Consider the following 18,939-nt stretch of genomic DNA (forward strand, 5'->3'; position numbering starts at 1 on the left):
TCGATTCTGACTCATAGTGACCCTATGTACAAGAGAACGAAACACTGCCTGGTCCTGTGTCACCCTCACAATCATTGCGATGTTACAGCCCATTGTTGCAGTCACTGTGTCAATCCATCTTGTTGAGGGTCTTCCTCTTTTTCACTGACCCTCTACTTTACCAAACCTGGTGTCCTTCTCCAGGGACTGGTCCCTCCTGATAACACAGTGAAGTGAAGTCTCACCATCCTTGCTTTAATGAGCATTCTGGCTGTACTTCTTCCAAGAAAGATTTGTTCATTCTTCTGGCAGTCCGTGGTATATTTGATATTTTTCACCAACACCATAATTCAAAGTCATCAACTCTTCTTCTGTCTTCTTTATTCATTGTCCAGATTTCACATGTATATGATGTGACTGAAAATACCATGGCTTGGGCCAGGCACACTTTAGTCCTTAAAGTGACATCTTTGCTTTTCAACACTCTGAAGGGGTCTTTTATAGATTTGCTCAATGCAATGTGTCATTTGATTTCTCGATTGCTGCTTCCATGGGCGTTGATTGTGAATCCAAGTAAAATAAAATTCTTGACAGCTTTAATCTTTTCTCCATTTATCATGATGTTGCTTATTGGTCCATTTATGAGGATTTCTGTTTTCTTTATGTTGAGGTGTAATCCATACTGTAGCCTGTGGTCTTTGATCTTCATCAGGAAGTGCTTCAAGTCCTCTTCATTTTCAGCAAGCAAGGTTGTGTCATCTGCATAACGCAGGTAGTTAATGAGTCTTCCTCCAATCCTGATGCTTCATTCTTCTTCATATAGTTCAGCTTCTCAGATTATTTGCTTAGCATACAGATTGAATTAAGTATGGTAAAAGGATACTACCCTGATGTACACTTTTCCTGACTGACTCTTGGTCTAAGTACAGGTTCCTCATGAGCTCAATTAAGTGTTCTGGAATTACCATTCTTCGAAATATTATCCATAATTTGTTATGATCCACACAGTCGAATGCCTTTGCACAGTCAATAAAACACAACTAAACATCTTTCTGGGATTCTTTGCTTTCAGCCATGACCCATTTGACATCAGCAATGACATTCCTCGTTCCACATCCTTTTCTGAATCCAGCTTGAATTTCTGGCAGTTCCCTGTCAATATGCTGCTGTAACTGCTTTTGAATGATCTTCAAAAAAATTTTACTTGTGTGTAATATTAATGATATTGTTCGATAATTTCCACTTTCTGTTTGATCTCTTTTCTTTGGAATAGGTACAAATATGGATTTCTTCCAGTCGGTTGGCCAGGTAGCTGTCTTCCAAATTTCTTGGCATAGACGAGTGAGCGTTTCCAGCACTGATCGGTTTGTTGAAATATCTCAACTGGTATTCCATCGATTCCTGGAGCCTTGCTTTTCACCAATGCCTTCAGTGTAGCTTGGACCTCTTCCTTCGGTACCATTGGTTCTTGATCATATGCTACCCCCTGAAATGGTTGGACATTGTACAGTGACTCTGTGTATTCTTTCTATCTTCTTTTGATGCTTCCTGTGTCCCGTAATATTTTCCTTATAGAATCTTTCAGTGTTACAACTTGAGGCTTGAGTTTTTTCTTCAGTTCTTTCAGCTTGAGAAATGTTGAGTGTGTTCTTCCCTTTTGGTTTTCTAAGTCCAGGTCTTTACACTTTTCATTTTAATGCTTTACTTTGTCTTCTCAAACCACCCTATGAAATTTGTTCAGCTCTTTTATGTCATCATTTCTTCCATTTGTTTTAGCTACTTTACATTCAAGACCAAGTTTCAGAGTCTCTTCTGACATTCATTTTGGTGTTTCCTTTCTTTCCTGTCTTTTTAACTACCTTTTGCTTTCTTCATATGTGATGTCGTTGATGTCATCCCACAGCCTGTCTGGTCTCAGTCTTTAGTGTTCAATGCATAAATTCTATTTTTGAAATGGCCTCTAAATTCAGGCAGGATATATCAAGGTCATACTTCAGCTCTTGTTAACTTGTTTTAATTTTCATCAGCTCCATCTTAACTTTTGTATGAGCAACTGATGGTCTGTTCTGCTGCTGGCCCCTGGCCCTGTTCTGAGTGATGATATTGAGTTTCTCCATCATTTCCTTCCACAGATATAGTAGATTTGATGCTTGCGTATTCCATCCAGCGAGGTCCACGTGTATAGTTGCTGTTCATGTTGTTGAGAAACAATATTTCCAATGAATAAGTCATTGCCCTTGTAGAATTCTATCATGAAATCTCCAGCGTTGTTTCTATCACCAAGGCCATATTTTCCAACTACTGATCTTTCTTCTTTGTTTCCAATTTTGCATTCCAGTCACCAGTAATTATCAATGCTTCTTGACTGCATGTTTAATCAATTTCAGACTGCAGAAGTTGCTAAAAATATTCAATTTCTTCATCTTTGGCATTAGTGGTTGGTACAAAAATTGGAATAACAGTCATTTTAACTGGTCTTCCTTAAAGGCATATGGATATTATCCTACCATTAACAGCTTTGTACTTCAGGATAGATCTTGAAATGTTCTTTTTGACAAAGAATGTCAAGCCATTCCTCTTTAATTTGTTCTTCCCAGCATAGTAGACTATATTATTGTCTGATTCAAAATGGCTAATATCAGTCCATTTCAGCTCATTAATGCCTAGGATATCAATCTTCAAGCATTCCATTTCATTTTTGACCACTTCCAGTTTTCCTTGATTCAAACTTCATATATCCCAAGTTCAATTATTAATGCATGTTTACAGTTGTTTCTTCTCATTTTAGTTGTGCCACATCAGTAAATGAAGGCCCTGAAAGGTTGATTCCATCCACATCCTTAAGACTGACTCTAGTCTGAGTAGCCAGCTCTTCCCCAGCAGTATTTTGAGTGCCTTCCAACCTGAGGGACTTATCTTCTGGCACAATATCGGATAATGTTCTGCTGCTATCCATAAGGCTTTCACTGGTCAATTTTTTCAGAAATAGATTGCCAAGTCCTTGAGGTTCTTTAGGCTTCTTGGATTTGTAGATTCATTAGATTGGGGACATTTTTTGTCATTATTTCTTCAAATATTCTGTCCCTTTATCTCTCTCATCTCCTTCTGAAATTCCCATGGCATGTATATTAGGTCTCTTGTTGTCCCATAATTCCATTAAACTGTGATCAACCTTCTTGTTGCTCTTCAGCACCTGTAATTCTATCTTATTCTATAATTCACTGACAATTTCTTCTGCTTGATTAAACCTGTTGGTAAGTCCTTCTATTGTGTTTCTCATTTCAGTTACTGTTCCTTTCAGTTGCAATATCTATTTTTATATCTTCGTCTTGTTCTTGCACTGTTTTCCTTATTTCTTTTAGCTTTTTGTCTATGTTTTCCTTACCTCTTTAATTATGTTTAATGTTGTTGTATTAGTTTTTGTTTTTTCATTATTTGGTCATCCTTAAATGTGCTTTTACTCCCTGTGTCATGTTTACTTGAATGGGCCATTGTTTCTCTGTTCTTTGTGTGTCTTGTAATTTTTTGTTGGGGCACTGTAACTTTTGAGGGTATTAACTTTCTCAGTTCTTCCCAGTATTTGGTGGTTTTACCTGCACTACTTTCTGCAAAAAAACTCTTATGCAGGCAATTCCTTCAGCCTTTGCTTACCATTTCCTGTCCCTCTCTGTGATATCTCCTTTTCTGGTTTGCTTAGGATTTGAAAGTTTCATATCTCGGTTTTCAACTTTTAGTCTCTCCCAAACACACCGGAAAACACACTGTGATCAATCTATCCATGATCCAGCACCGCCAATCTGGTGAGATATTGTGTACTAATCTGGCCACCAGAAGGCGCAATCCTCTCTCCTTCTCTCTCTCTGGTTATTATTCCCTTCCCCTCTCTGTTTCTGCAACCACATTTTCAGAGAACTCACACACAGCGAGCCCCCTTCTGGGCTGGGTGTTGCCTTCTGGTTTTGCCTGAGGCTTCCTGTGCTGTGGTGGCTGCTTCTATCTGAGCTGGCTTTTAGGGGAAGCACAAGCAGACTTTCCTCTGTTTCAGGAGGCAGAGGTGCTGGCTTTCCCCAGAGGAACCTCCAAGAGATCTGTCTTGTTGGTTTCAGAGCCCCAGTGGCCCTGTGGTAGTTGGGGCAGGGGGCAGGGCAGACTCCTCTTAGATGACCATTCTCCTGGCTCCACTATAGGGGACCTTCTGTAGGAGTTCGTATCAGCCTAGCAGCTGATAATTATTGGGTGTGGGAGGGATTGCCACACTCCAAATGGACCCCCAGTGAGGTCTGCCTGGTTGTTATCAGAGCCTACTCTGTTGTAGTAGGTTGACTGTGGACAGAGACTTCAATCGAGATGCCTGCTTCCCAGAACACAGTAGACTTAGTAGTCCTCAGTGCCAACTGGAAGGGGAAGCAGACAGACCTAAGTTGATCCCCAGGGAGGTCTGTCCTGTTGGTTTCAGGGGCCTGAGCTATGGGGTGCACAGGGAAGCAAGCAGAGTGCTGGATATGGGAGCAGACTCCACTGCAGTGGCCTTCTGTAGCAGTTTGCAACACCCTGGCAAGGCACAGTTACCAGGTAGGAGAAAGGATGTCACTTCCAGGTTAGAACCTCATGGAGGTCTGCCTTGTTGCTATCAGTATCTCCTCCCCCGGTTACTGTCTATGAATGCATCCTCCACTCAAGATGACTGCTTCCTAGCACACTGAAGCCTCAGAGAGCAGCCCTCAGAGCCAATCAGAAGTGGAGGCAGACTGACTCAAACTGACCCCCGGGGGGGTTTTTTCCTGTTGGTTTCAGAGGCAACCAGAGAGGCAGGTAGAGTGCTGACTATGAGAGCATATGAGAGCAGACACTCCACTGCAGGGAACCTTCTATAGCAATTCACTGCAGGCTTGCAGGTGACAGTGTCCAGGCAGGGAGGAGTTGTCACACAACGAACAGACACCCAGGGAGGTCTATCTTGCTATCAGAGCCCTCCTTGTAGTATGTCGGCTGTGGGTGTAGCCTCCACTCAAGGTGACTGCTTCCTAGTACACAGCAGCCTCAGGCAGCAGTCCTCAGTGCAGACCAGAATGGGGAGCAGGCAAACTCAAACTGACTACCTGGGATATCTGTCCTGTTGGTTTCAAAGGCCTGAGCTATAGGGTGCTGCAGGGGGGCAAATAGAGTGTTGACTACAAAAGCGGACTCTACTGCAAGGAGCCTTCTGTAGCAATTCACAGTAGGCTTGCAGCCAACAGTGTCTGTGTGGGGGAGGTGCTGGCACACTCCAAATGGTCCCCCAGGAAGATCTGCCTTGTTAATTTTAGACCAGAAGCTTGGGGTCCTGTCTCTTTGTACATGCAGTGGGTGTGGTGGTTAGGGAAACAGTTCCTTTTTCTCGGGCCACTTTCCCAGTTTACAGCAGCCTGCATGGCCAGGGGGAGGAGCAGGGACGGTAGGAGAAGTGGTTTTCCTAAAGTACACAACTTGTTGATTCATTGATTCTTGTCGGTCTGCAGTTTCCTGCTGCCTTCCTCTGTTCCCCAGTTCAGAGTGCACAAAGTCAAGTACCATTTCCTTGTTATACTTCTTGTTGTATTTGTGGGGGAGGGTCAGGACAATGGCCTATTTACTCTGCCATCTTCCCAGAGTCCCCAGTGGTTATTGTTTTAAGAAACCAAGTATAATGGTTTGAATTGTGTCCCCCCAAAATAGGTGTCAACTTGGTTAGGCCCTGATTCTCAGTATTGTGTGGTTGTCCTCCACTCTGTGATTTTCCAGTGTGTTATAAATCATAATCTCTGCCTGTGGTTAAAGAGGATTAGGGTGAAATGTAACACCCTTGCTCAGGTCACATTGCTGATCCAATGTAAAGGGAGTTTCCTTGGGGTGTGGCCTGCACTACCTTTTACTTACAAGAAGCAACAGGAAAGGGAAGCAAGCAGAGAGTTGGGGACCTCACACCACTAAGAAAGCAGTTCTGGGAGCAGAGTGCATCCTTTGGACCCAGGGTTCCTGTGCAGAGAAGCTCCTAGCCCAGGGGAAGATTGATGACAAGGACCTTCCACCAGAGCTAACAGGGAGAGAAAGCCTTCCCCTGGAGCTGACGCCCTAAATTTGGACTTCTAGCCTACCGGACTGTGAGAAAATTAATTTCTTTGTTAAAGTCATTCACTTGCGATATTTCTGTTATAGCAGCATTAGATGACTAAGACACCAAGTTTCAACGTATGGTTTATTAAACAGCAATAGATAAACATCATGTGCAAATGTTGTGAATACTGTGCCAATTCACGAATACCTCCAGAACCACAAATTAGAAAGAAAAAAAACAAAAAGGGCACCTGGCAGTATTTGGAAACAATATTTGGTTAAGCAAGGACCTTAATGAATTCATGGGCTCTGAGAGGAAGATCTGACAGTTAATTTGTCTTATCTCCTTTCTACACACATCAGCTAATCAAATTCTTTCTCTCTCCAAAGTAATGTCTTTTTCCATGATTTGCAGAGGCCCAACCTATAAACCTTCACAGCATTTGGACTCAACAGCCTTTTGTTTTAAAGATACAGGGGAAAATATGGAAACTTACTGGTATTAATCATGACAGTGAACGTTTAGGTTTGCAGATGCATTGTGCCAGTGCTGAGCGAAGGATCCCAGATGACAAAATCTCCTACATAATCTCTTAATAAATTCATTTATTTATTTATCGTATTTGCGACATGCAAAGCCTTCTAAAGTGTCAGAACCCAGGACGAAAACCCCTCTTGTCTCATCTAACAACACTGGCCCAGTCTGAGGTGGGTAGTTGAGGCCTTGTCTGGGGACTTGCCTATACCAATTGCAACCTGATGTTACAGTTTCAGGAAATGGGGCCACAGCCACTAAAATTTGAAATATGCCTCTCTTGATGCATCAGCCACACTACAGGGAAAATATCCTATAGAAATAAAAGCACCAACATGTAAGGGTAGCTGTGCAAAGATGTTTATCATAAACATTGTTTAAAGGAGGAAGTGGAAACAAACATCATCAATAGAAAGATCATGAAATAAATCATGTGAATCCATCGTAGCAAACATTATGGAACGGTTGAAAATGCTGTCGTATTTACATCTATTACTTTAGAGAGATTTATTCATTCTTTCATTCATTAAATATTTACTGAGCATCAGCTATGAGCCTGGTGCAGTTCTAAGTGGATATAGCAGGGAACAAGTCAAGGTTCACTGCTCGTGAAATTTACATCTCAGTTGAGGAGGACAGATCGTAAGAAAGCAAATAAATACATAGTATGTCAGATTGTGGTAAGTGCTCTGAAAAATAATGAACATAGGTCAGGGGATAGTTGGGAAGAAGTGAGGAAAGGAACTATGTGGCTATGTGGATGAAAGACTGACTGGACAGAAGGAACAGCAAGTGAAGAGGCCCTGATTTGGGTGTGATCTGGAAGCTTTAAGGGGGCTGGGGTGGCTAAGGAGTAGGGGGTGGCTAGTAGATGAGGTCAGAAAGGAGGGTGCTGGGGTTGGAGAGAGGTGCACGGATCACATAGGGCCCTTGTACCACAGGTGAGGGCTTTAGTTTTTACTCTGAGTGGCATGGGAAGCAGTGGAGGTTCTGAACTGAACTGAGGAACATGACCCAATTTGTGTTTTCAAACAGTGGGTGCCTCTGACAGTTGTGTGGAAAACAGACTGAAGGGGGCAATGGTAGAAGCAGAGAGAAGTGAGGAGGCTGTCGGCAGTAATCCGAGTGAGAGAGGGAAGATGGAACCAACATCAAAGAGGAGCCAGTGATGGGGGAAGTAGTCAGACTCCGGATAGATTTTGAAGGCAGGGCCCAAGGACTTCCTAGTAGAAGTGGATGTGGGGTATGAGTGAGGAGCCAATGTCCACGGATAGCGTTAAAGAGACTAATTTTAGAGTAATGTAAATACAGCATGATCCCATTTTTGCTCACATAAACAACAAACAGAACATTCCCTCCTTGCACATGGATCTCTGTGTAGGTTTACGTGAGCTTAGAGGAAGTCATGAAAGGGGGCACACAAGCGTTTAACATTGATCACCTGAGGGACTGTTGGCCAGGTGGGGTTCCCCCCCTCCCCCGGCCCCACCAAATGGTTTCACTGGTTGCAGTGAGCACATGCCTATTCTAAAATGTTTGACAAGGCATTTAATAAGGAAAAATTTTAACAGGGGGGCAGGGAGTCCTACTTTGGCTCAGAATTCATTTCTGCACATACTTTTAAGGCCATCACTAGCTTCTGGCTCTGAACTCCTATTCCAGCCCCTGGTTCTTTCATGGGCTTGGTGGGGAAGCACGGATGCTCAGGGAAACTCAGCATTTGGTGAGGGGGCTACAGGGGTGAAGGAGGAAGTGAGCGGACATCAGTGACAGGACCCCTCTCCCAGCCCTGGCAGGCAGCTCAGGGTAGAGGGTCTGAGATGGAAGTGCCTGGAAGGAAGCCCGAGGACCTCCAACCAGGGAGGTCGGTGGGGCAGCCCTTCCCTTCTTTGTGCGGCTCCTTTAAGTGCTGGTTGGCCAGGTGGGCTGGTTCAGAGAAGAGCTACCCCACCTAGGAGCCACAGCGCTGTAAACCCCATCTTTACTGATTTCATTCTTTGGGGCTCTCTGAAAGCTCTCTGGCCTTTCCTTCTCATCCATCCCAAAGCTCAGGGAATGAATATCAAAAAGCCTCAGGGGATCCTGCCACCCTCCAACACTAGAGTCAAAGCTGGGCTGCAGCTGCACCATCTGCACCCCCACCCAGTACCCCTTGGTCCTCACAAGGTTGGGGGTATCTAGGTGTCCCTTGTCCACCCATTTAGAAGGGAAAGGACTGTGTCTTTCACTTCTCCAGACCCTCCCCACCCAGGGGTGTGCTTGCTTCAACTCAGCACCCATGGGGCTTTGAATTCCAACACCACCATTATTCACTGGTGCAGGAGTGGATTACCTGATAAGCAAGGGACACCGGGCTTACTTGTGCGTACTTACTAATCTGTAGTGAACAATTTCACTACGGACAAAATTCACTACAATTTCACCCATGTGAAATTGTTCACTACAGATTAATAAGTAAACTCAAGTAAACCCATGAATGCCTTGCTTAGTGGGTAATCTGCCCCTGGCTAGGTGACCTTGAGCAAGCTGCTTGACTTTGCTCTTCCTCAGTTGTTTACTGGAGATACAAATACCCACCTCATAGAAATGCTGTGAACATTCAGTGGAAGAATGTAGACAATTTGCCTGTTTCTTCTGCTATCTAATGGGATAAGTAATTGGCCCCATCTGCCCGCTCTGCCAATTCACCCCGTCATTTTCCCCTCATAGCTGAACCTGCCCCATGTCATTCCAGGTCCAGTGCTCCACATACACAATGGTTCTGGAACCTCACGGAGATAAGGATACAGCTGAGGAAAACTAAAGAGCAGAGAAGAGAGGTGGCTTGTCCAAGATCATGCTCCTCCTCAGGAGGAGTGGTGCTGGGATTCAAGCCCAGCTCTTCCCAGACCAAGGCCTGAGCTCTTTCACCCCACCACACTGCCCCCACAGAGCTGCTGAGAAGCCCACGTGATTTAACTTGTATGAAATCACTTTGAGAAGCAGAGGACGCTTCGTAAACACGAGGTATTGGTGTCTCTCTCTTGAACAGTTTATTCCCTGGCCAAGGGAACCCCGTGACTGGCTTAGGAATTCACCACATCCCTGCTTTGATGCCTATCAATGAGCAGAACAGTCCAGCCGCCTTTGCTTCTATGTCCCAGGCGCACACTGAGGACACTCCACACTGTGAGCTGGTGCTGCTCTGCCTGGGGCAGTGAGGAGTGCTAGACAGGCTTACCTGCGGAGGCCGGTGCCCCTTCCAAATGCTCACATGCTGGGTTATCTTAGATCAATCTCCTTTTGGGCCTTCATGACACAGCTGTAAGTAAAGACAGATGCGCCACGGATCAGGGTTCTTCTGGCTATAAAGATCTGTGATTCCTCAGAGAAGCTGCCTCAGGCTTCCTCATCCAGGAGTGAAGGCCTCTTAGAGAAGCTTTGAGCCTCATGGCTTCTAGGAAGCTCACCACAAAATCCCAGAGACCACAAATCCCTGTCAGAAGCCCCCAAATCTAGCTCAAAGTCTGGCCTTTCCTTCCTCTTCAACCTCTTCTCTTACTACTTTTCTAGATCCTCAAGTTCCGGCAAAAAGTTACTTCCCACTCCAAGGACTCTGTTCACACCATGCCTCTGACTGTAACTCCCTCTCTGACTCCTGGAGTGTGTGCTGGCCCCTCTGCATGTTTTAAGTCCCCACCTTTATCATCCCCTCTGTTATGGATTGAATTGTGTCCCCCCAAAATGTGTGTCAACTTGGCTAGGCCATGATTCCCAGTATTGTGTGATCCTCTGCCACTTTGTCATCTGCTGTGATTTTCCTATGTGTTGTAAATCCTACCTCTATGATGTTAATGAGGCAGAACTAAATCTACAAGATTAGGTCATGTTTTAAGTCAATCTCTTTTGAGATATAAATGAGAGAAGTGAGTAGAGAGAAATGGGGACCTCAAACCACCAAGAAACAAGAGCAAGGAGAATAGCTTGTCCTTTGGACCCAGGGTCCAAAAGAAAGCCCTCCCCTGGAGTTGACACCCTGAATTTGGACTTCTGGCTTCCTAGACTGTGAAAGAATAAATTTCTCTTTGTTAAAGCCATTCACTAGTGGTATTTCTGTTACAGCAGCACTAGATAACAAGACACTCTCTTCAGAGGGCTCTTCCCTGACTATTCTATCCCAATTAGGCCTCTTCCCACTTTTTCTTTCCCATAGCATTTATCATAACTTATTATCATTTTATGTATTTGTCTGCTTACCAGGTTTGTGTCTGACCTTCCCACTATAATGTAAGGTGCATGGAGACCATATCTATCTGAATTCTCAGGGCCTGGCTTAGTGCTTGGCATATAATAGGAGTGTTATGGATTGAATTGTGTGTCCTCCAAGAAGCTATGGTTAAATTCTAACCCCTGTCATATGCTGAAATATGACCCTGCTTAGAAATAGGATTTTCTTTTGTTATATTAATGAGATCATATAAGAGTAGGGTGGGTCCTAAATCTAATCTTTTCTGAGTGGTCTTTTATTAAAAAGGAGAACAGACATGGACAGAGATACACACACAGGGAGGAGATATAAGACATGTGAAGATCCTTCTACAAGCCAAGGAATGCCAAGGAGTACCCAGGGCTGCCAACAAAGAAGGACCCTCCCCCTAAAGCCAATACCCTGGCTTGGACTTCTAGCCTCCAAAACTGTGAGACAATAAATTTCTCTTCTTGAAAGTCACCCACTTGTGGTATTTTTGTTATGACAGCACTAGGTAGCTAAGCTACTGGTGAATGGCTAAATAATCAATCCATAGTTTAGGTATTTGTTATTGAGTCTGCAGGTCAGCTCAGTTCCATACTCACTTGGGAACTTATTAGGTGCCCTGATGGTGCTCAGTCTTAGAGCCGCATGTAAGACTCACTCTCTCTCCCCAGGGAGCTTACAGGAGAACAAACACCTGTGCTGAGCCCTGTGAGGAACAAACGTGAAAAAGAAGACATAGTTCCTCCCTCAAAAAATTTATCTGATGCCCACAATAGCGAGAGGCAGGGAAGAGAAAAAGGAAAACATGTGAGAAGGAGCTTGGAAACAAACACAACTCCAAGAAGAGTTATTTAGTACACAAATAAGACAGATCGTTATATTACTCTCTTGGACTTTGTTTAGAGAATAATTCACATCATTCTTCTAATTACAGAGTTTTGAAAATAACAGCAATGTTGGTTGGAGCTCAGGTTCTTTCTGCTTCCTTTTGGTTGGAGCTCAGGTTCTTTCTGCTTCCTTTAGGCAGCCATGCCTGAAGACAGCCCATCCCCTGGGCACATAGACCTGCTGGCAACATTGCTGCTCTCCTCTCAGCAGCTCCTCAAATGGCCAGGCTCCCTGCCACATCAGAGCCCCTGTAGCCATAAAGGCCAAAGAGATACTCAAGTTAACTCCAAAGATAAATAAATAAAAGGGAGAGTTTACTTTTTTTTTATCTGAACACACTGGCACTGTAAAAATGGCATGAAGGCAGTTTCTGACGTCCTCTAACTTCACAAGGGGAAGGAGAATCAAGATCAACAGCGCAAGGCTGATTCCTATGAAGCAGAGGTCAGACATGCCTCTTCTCCCCGCCATCTTTACCAATTCCGACACCAATTGTCACTCCCATGGCACTCTCTACTTCTCTGCTGGGTTCGATAATTCGTTGCAATGGCCACACAGAACTCACAGACAATACTGACGATTATGGAGTTTACCAGGGAAGTAACAGGCTATGCATAGGGTCGCTATGAGTCAGAACTGACTCGACAGCACCTAACAACAACAAGTTACAATTTAGGTTGAGGGATGCTCGGGATACATACAGTTCTTCCATCAGGACAGACTCTTCTCGCCACGCTTGCAGGCACACCTCTCTCTGTCCCTCAGCCTCTGCCCTACTCGGCCTAGTGTTATAAAGCTCTTTTAGCTCTGCCGATAAGCGTCCTGAGGAACTCCACTCTGCCAACAAGCCTCCTGCCTGAAGGCACTCAGATTTCTTGCTCATGGGCTGGGAAGTACACCATGCTGTCTGCTGCCAGTCTTTCCTGCCACAATTTTTCTGCCACTGCTTCTCGCCATCTTCAGTGTTACAGCTCTCTCTTGGTCTCTGGGTTCCAGGAGCTTCTCAGTGCAGGGATCCCAGGTCCAAAGGACATGCTCTGCTCTTAGCTCTTCTTCTTTGATGATTGTGGGATCCTCTCCTTCCTGCCTTGGGGATGGCTCATTTTAAGCCTAGTGGGATGGCAAAGCTGACCAGTCCCTTTGTTAGGGTTCCATAGGCTTTATTTGCATGGTCCCACTCGATCACTTGGGTGGGAGTTACAATACATGGTGAGAAAAGCCACACAAAAGTGATCCATTGCACCACAAGAACCCAGGAGAATCTGAGCAATCAGGCTAGGCCCAGTGGTCTCAGAGAACCTCCTCAGCTCTTCAGATTCCCAAGTTCAAATTTCTTAATTTCTTTATCCTGTGGCATTAGGCCTCAGGTCCTAAGTGCTGCGTGGCTTACAGGTTTTCTGCCCCTGAGCCAGGTATCTATGCTCTGGTGTAATCGGCCTCGGCCTGGAAAAAATGTGTGGTATAAAACAAGGCCCCCGAGGCCAGAGAGATGATCCCAGGAGGGGACTGGATAAGTGGGGTGACCAACCTTAGCTGTTTGGAACAAAATGGTTTCCGGGACATGCGACTTTCAGGGTTAAGAACAGGAAAGTTCCAAGGAAACTGGGATGTATTAGTCACTCTATAGGTCAGAGGGAACTCTAAAATAAGCGTAGTACACAAATTATGTGTAGCCAACATCACATCTCTGTTTCATGCCTATACGTCATTCATTCTAAAGCACATTTTTCTTCACATTTTAACATCTTTCAAATCGGGATGTGTCTTGAACTCAATGGTACACTACGATGGCCCTCAGCCAGGACAGAAGCTGAGTTCTTCCAGGAAACCTCTGCCTTTGCCAGTCACTTTTGGGGCCTCACCAACCGGAGACCACCTTAACTTCATTTTCTGTTCGACGTTTTCCAGACCACACTGAACTCACACCTCAAACCTTTGTGAGGGCAGGCTTGTGGCTCAAACTCTCAGAACACTTTTTTTCCCTCCCTCCACATAGTGCCAAGACTGAGACCAGCATGTTTCCAGCCAGTCTCTTCTGCAGAAAGGTTTCTTTCCCTATGGCATCTCAGCTTTTACTTGGAGCCTCCCATCTTTGGCATTTCATTTTTTCTGTCTAAGTGGTACATAAAATAATGGTGCAGTTCACACTCGATGGTGTCTTAGATTGGATGAAATACAGTCATCATCAGCCTCAGCAGCTCGTGTAGCAGAGATAGAACATTGTTGGTGCTGGAAGGAGGCACAGCCCTGGATGCTTCCGTGCCAAGCGACTCAGGGAGAGAAAAGGGCGCTCTCTCAGGCCCTCAGGGTTGGGTCCGGATATCTTAGAAATGAATTTCCCACCCTAGCCTCTTGGGTCAGAAGGAGTTGTCCAACAGAAGGTCAGACACATGGAAGGTCGCGGCAGGTGCAGGGACCTCTTGTCCTGAGGGCAGATGCACCTCACGCCCTTGTGAGGACAAATACAAATTAAAAATAAGGAAAAGACCCCTCCCAACTGCCTTTGAGCATTTACTTTACAAAATGTGTAAGTTCTTTCTCAGTGCCTTTGGAAAGTATATAAATCAAGGTTGTTTCCTCAAGAACCCGAGGAGCTGTCTCTCTTGGAATGAGCTCACCAAGGAAGATCATTCCCCTACCCACCTTCCCCTGGTTCCTGGAAGTAGACTAGTAAAACTTCAGGTAGCTACAGGCCATAAGCCAGCTGTATCGAGTTGATTCGATATCATGGCGACCCCATGTGTGTCAGAGTAGAACTGTGCGTGCTCCATAGGGTTTTCAGTGGCTAATCTTTTAGAAGCTGATCACCAGGTTTGTCTCCTGAGGCACCCCTGGTAGACGTGAACATCCAATCTTTCAGTTAGCAGCCAAGAGTGTTAACCATTTCCACCACTCAGGGCCTACTCAGGGCCTCTCCAGGCCATATAAAAAAAAGAAAATCAGCAATTTTATCTTGAAAACACAAGGAATGCAATGGATTGTATCCATTTAGCAAGATTTCTGTCTGTCTGTAATCTCTTTAGTGAATTGCCTGTGATGCATTACATTCTGGTTTCTTTCTCTTCTGTTTTTATGCAGTGGTTTAATGGGCTGGGAGAAGATTTTGTTTTTAATTACACTTCCCCAGCACCCCGCAAAGGCCTTCTCCTCTCTGCCCAGTCCGCCTGGGCTGGGACAGCCAAGTGGGAGAGCAGGGATGCTGACTCCAGGCTGACAAAAAGGGATAAAATTCTTAAGATTTTGAGATGGCTAAGAATCCAGTATACACAAAAAGAGCTTCCATTGTCTTGTCTAACCTAAACGACACCATAAGAGTTGAGGGGGTTGCATTAAGTGGGAGTAGGAGTCTGGTCTTGGCGAAAAGAGCACAACTGGTTTAGATTGAGAGATTTATATCCTAACTCTTTCACTATCTGGCTGGGTGACTTTGAGCAGCTGCTTCAACTTGTTAGACCTCAGCTTACATGTCTCTAAAAATGGAGCTATTATTCCCATTTTAGGGTTGTGTAAGGATTAAATGGGATAATGTATGCTTTAAAAGTCTTTGTAGGCATTAAATTATTACAGAAATACATATTACCTTAGGTCTGAGAAGGAAGAGACAGGAGTATTACATCTGCTGTTGTTAGTAGCCCACCAGTCGATTCCAACTCATGGCGAACCCACGTGTGCAGAGTACAACTGCTCCATAGGGTTTGCAAGGTTGTGACCTTTTGGGAGCAGATCACCAGGCCTGTCTCCCAAGGTGCCTCTGGGTGAGTTCAAACAGCCAACCTTTGGCTAGTAGTCAAGCCACTCAGGGACTCCTGTATTACATTTACTGGTGTGTTTTTCCCTGGTGCTGCAGTTAGTGCACTCGGCTGCTAACAGAGAGGTTGGAGGCTCGAGCCCACCCAGAACAAAAACCAAAAACCAAATCCATTACTGTCGAGTGGATTCCAACTCATAGCAACCCTATAGGACAGAGTAGAATGCCAGAGATGCCTCCAAAAAAAGGCCTGGAGATGTACTTTAAAAAAAATTAGTCATTGAAAACCATATGCAGCACAGTTCTACTCTGACACACATGGGGTTGCCATGAGTCAGAATCCCCTGGAGGACAACTGATGGTGGTGTGTTTTCAAAGTGTAGGTTGTGACCCACTGGCACGTCATGAAAAAATTTAGTGGGTCATGATCAGCTTTTAAAAAATCGAATAGACTAGAAAATTTTAATGTGTATCCCAAATAATAAGAGTAGATATTGTTTCTTGAAACTTTTATTTAGGGTGTGTGTGTGTGTATAAGTCTGTGTGTTGTGATATAAGATTCATTTATTTGGTATCACAACATACACGAACGCTATTTCTGTGGTCAAAGAGTGGAACCAGAAATAAAGGGAGTCGTTTTTGCCTTGTTGTGTTGTGTTCTTCAGCTGCAGTATTTCCACATTCCAAGAGTAGGAGAGGCATACTTCTTGAGAAAGAATTTATTTTTTGTTTGGGAAAACACTTTAATAGGCCCTTTGGTTATGTAACGATAAGTCCCAAAGGCCAGGCTTCACTGAGCTGGTGGAGACCTGAAGGGGCTAAAAACTGCTTTCCATAATAAAGTCAACATTCAAGAGTTTTTGCTTCCTTTGGTGGTCCTAGAAGAAAAAAATAGGACCTAGGGTCTCAGAGAAGAGAAGGTTTGGTCTGGATCCAAGGAGGAAAATCCCCAGTAAAGGCCTCCCTTTGCACATTATGACCAAAGAATTCCGGGAGCTCTTTTTTTTCTGTATCAAGTGGAGTTCTCCTCTCCGGTATTGTAAAGCTCTTAAAAGTACCTTCAGGCCCTCAGTGGAGTTGATGAAGCATCAAAGCCCAGTGTTCTCTCCAGATAACCCTGCCATGGGAATGATGGGAATGTCCCTGTTGTGGAGCGAGGCACCTCAGAGGGAAGTGGGCAGCGTGGAGAGTGGTGGTGGTGGTGCCAGAAGGACCCAGAAGAAGTCAGGAGCAGTAGGGAGTGAAAGGAGACAGGAGACCACTGGAGTGAACTTGCATTCTGGAAATCCTTGGTAATATTTGGGAGGAAAGTTGAATTCCCATGGTTTACAGCATGAGCTATTTTCTTTAACTATTAAAGTAAAGGTTGATTCTGTTAGGCTAAAAAAATGTGAGGACACCTGTCAAAAACCTAAATACTTAGAGAAACATCAAAAATTAGTGTTAACAGAATGTACTTATTGTGAGTAGATATGATTCAAATTGGGCAGCATCACCCAAACACATCTGAATGTGCTCCAGAGTCAGTGAAAGTGGGTTATATACGTCATTGTTATGTTAACTTATCAGAGGATAACATCAAAGCGTGAGCAGGTTTCAGGATCTGTTGGTTACAAAAACAGAATCACCAAGGACATGCATACGTTCTAAAACACAGCCTCTAGTCAGACCCTGGAGTTCCTGCTTCTCAAAGCTGGCTGCGCATAGATAATTTTCCAAAAGAACCTAATGCCTAAGGTCACAATGGTCTCCACTAAGCTGCTTACTAAGTTATTGTTTGACCTGAAGGTGACTCCAGGGAACCAGTTCCTTCAAGGTTCAAAAAGACTCCTAAGGCGGATGACCTGGCTGGGCCATCCCAATTCCATGAACCGAGAAATCTAGATTCCAGGAGAATCAAAACAATTTTGTCATATCCAATCATAATAACAGCCGAAGAGGCTCAAACATAGTTGAAAATGAGGACGATAATGACCTGTAGCTAGAAACCAGCCTCACCACAACTGTGATCCTCACCACCGCTATTATTGTGGTTATTACCACCATCTCCTATAAGGGCAAAGGTACTTAACTGTGGTAAGTAGAATACTGACTTTCCAAAGAAGCCCATGTCCTAATCCCCTAAACCTGTGAATATGTGCCTTACATGGCAAAAGGAAATTATAGCTCCAGATGAAATTAAAGTTGCTAATAAACTGACCTTAAAATAGGGAGATTATCCTGGATTATCCAGGTGGGCCCAAGGCAATCACAGGGTCCTTAGATGTGGAAGAGGGAGGCAGAAGACTCAGTATCACAGTGATGCAGCATGAGAAAGGCTCAATCTGCCATTGCTGACTTTGAAGATGGAAGGAGGAGGCCATGAGCAAGGAATGCAGACACCTGTAGAAGCTGGACAAGGCAAGAAAGCAGACTCTCCTCTAGAGCCTCCAGAAAGGAATTCGGCCCTGTGGACATCTTGACTTTAACTCAGTGAGATAGTGACCTCCAAAACTGTTAGATAATAAATCTGTACTGTTTTAAGCCCCTAAATTTGTGGCAATTTGTTACAGCAGCCATAGGAAACTAACACAGTGACTGACATTGTGCAAGAAGCATGACCAAAAGGGGAGGCAAGAGGCTCAACTCAGCACTGCCACCAGTCCATGGCGTTTCCTTGTGTAGGTTACCTGACTCCTCTGGGCTTCAGGCCCCTAAATGCTAAACTGGGAGAATAATTCCTGCCCTAGTCATATCAGAAAGCAGTGAGACAATTTTGGCCATGATGGCTGTAGTAACAATAACAATGAGTAATCATGGGAAGCTGATGTTGAAGAAAGATGGGGAGGCAAGGGAAAGGTTTTGTGGCTTCATGCGTATTGGTGCTTTTGGTGGGTTCAGCCTCTTGGAAGGCAGTTAGCCCAAGTACTGGGTTCATAATGACTCAGCAAGTCCTCAAGCCTGCCCAGAGGAGCATGCAGGGGCAGGAAAAGCCAGGCAGCCAAGGAAGAGCATGAGTGCAGCAAGGTGTATACATGGATGAGACTGGGCAAGGCTTACACCCAGACTTTATAGAGCGGGAACTGCCTGAGGGTGGACTTGCTGACATCTAGGTTTGGCACAACTGCTCTGAAGTTCCCTGCAGACCATGCGCACCTGTGGAAGCTATTTAACACTTAGCAAGACTTTTTGGAAGACTTTTGGACTCATAGCAAGCATCATTTAACAACAATGGCCTCCAGGTAGTCTACATTCACGGTTACTAATCCCCCCAAGAGCACTGCATTGGTATCCACCTTTAACAGAAGTGTACACAGGTTCTAGAGTTGGCACAAGGGCATGCAATGAGTAAGAGGCAGACCTATGGTGTGAACTCAGATCTGCCTATCCACAAAGTATCCTGCATTTTGTGCACTTAGCTGGAAGGGGGCTTGGTGATCAATAAGCCCTGCCCTCATTTTACAAATGAAGAAGGTAAGTGGCTTGTCCAAGTTTACTCAGCTA

Source organism: Loxodonta africana, chromosome 26 (genome assembly GCF_030014295.1).
Source record: "Loxodonta africana isolate mLoxAfr1 chromosome 26, mLoxAfr1.hap2, whole genome shotgun sequence".
NCBI lineage: Eukaryota > Metazoa > Chordata > Mammalia > Proboscidea > Elephantidae > Loxodonta > Loxodonta africana.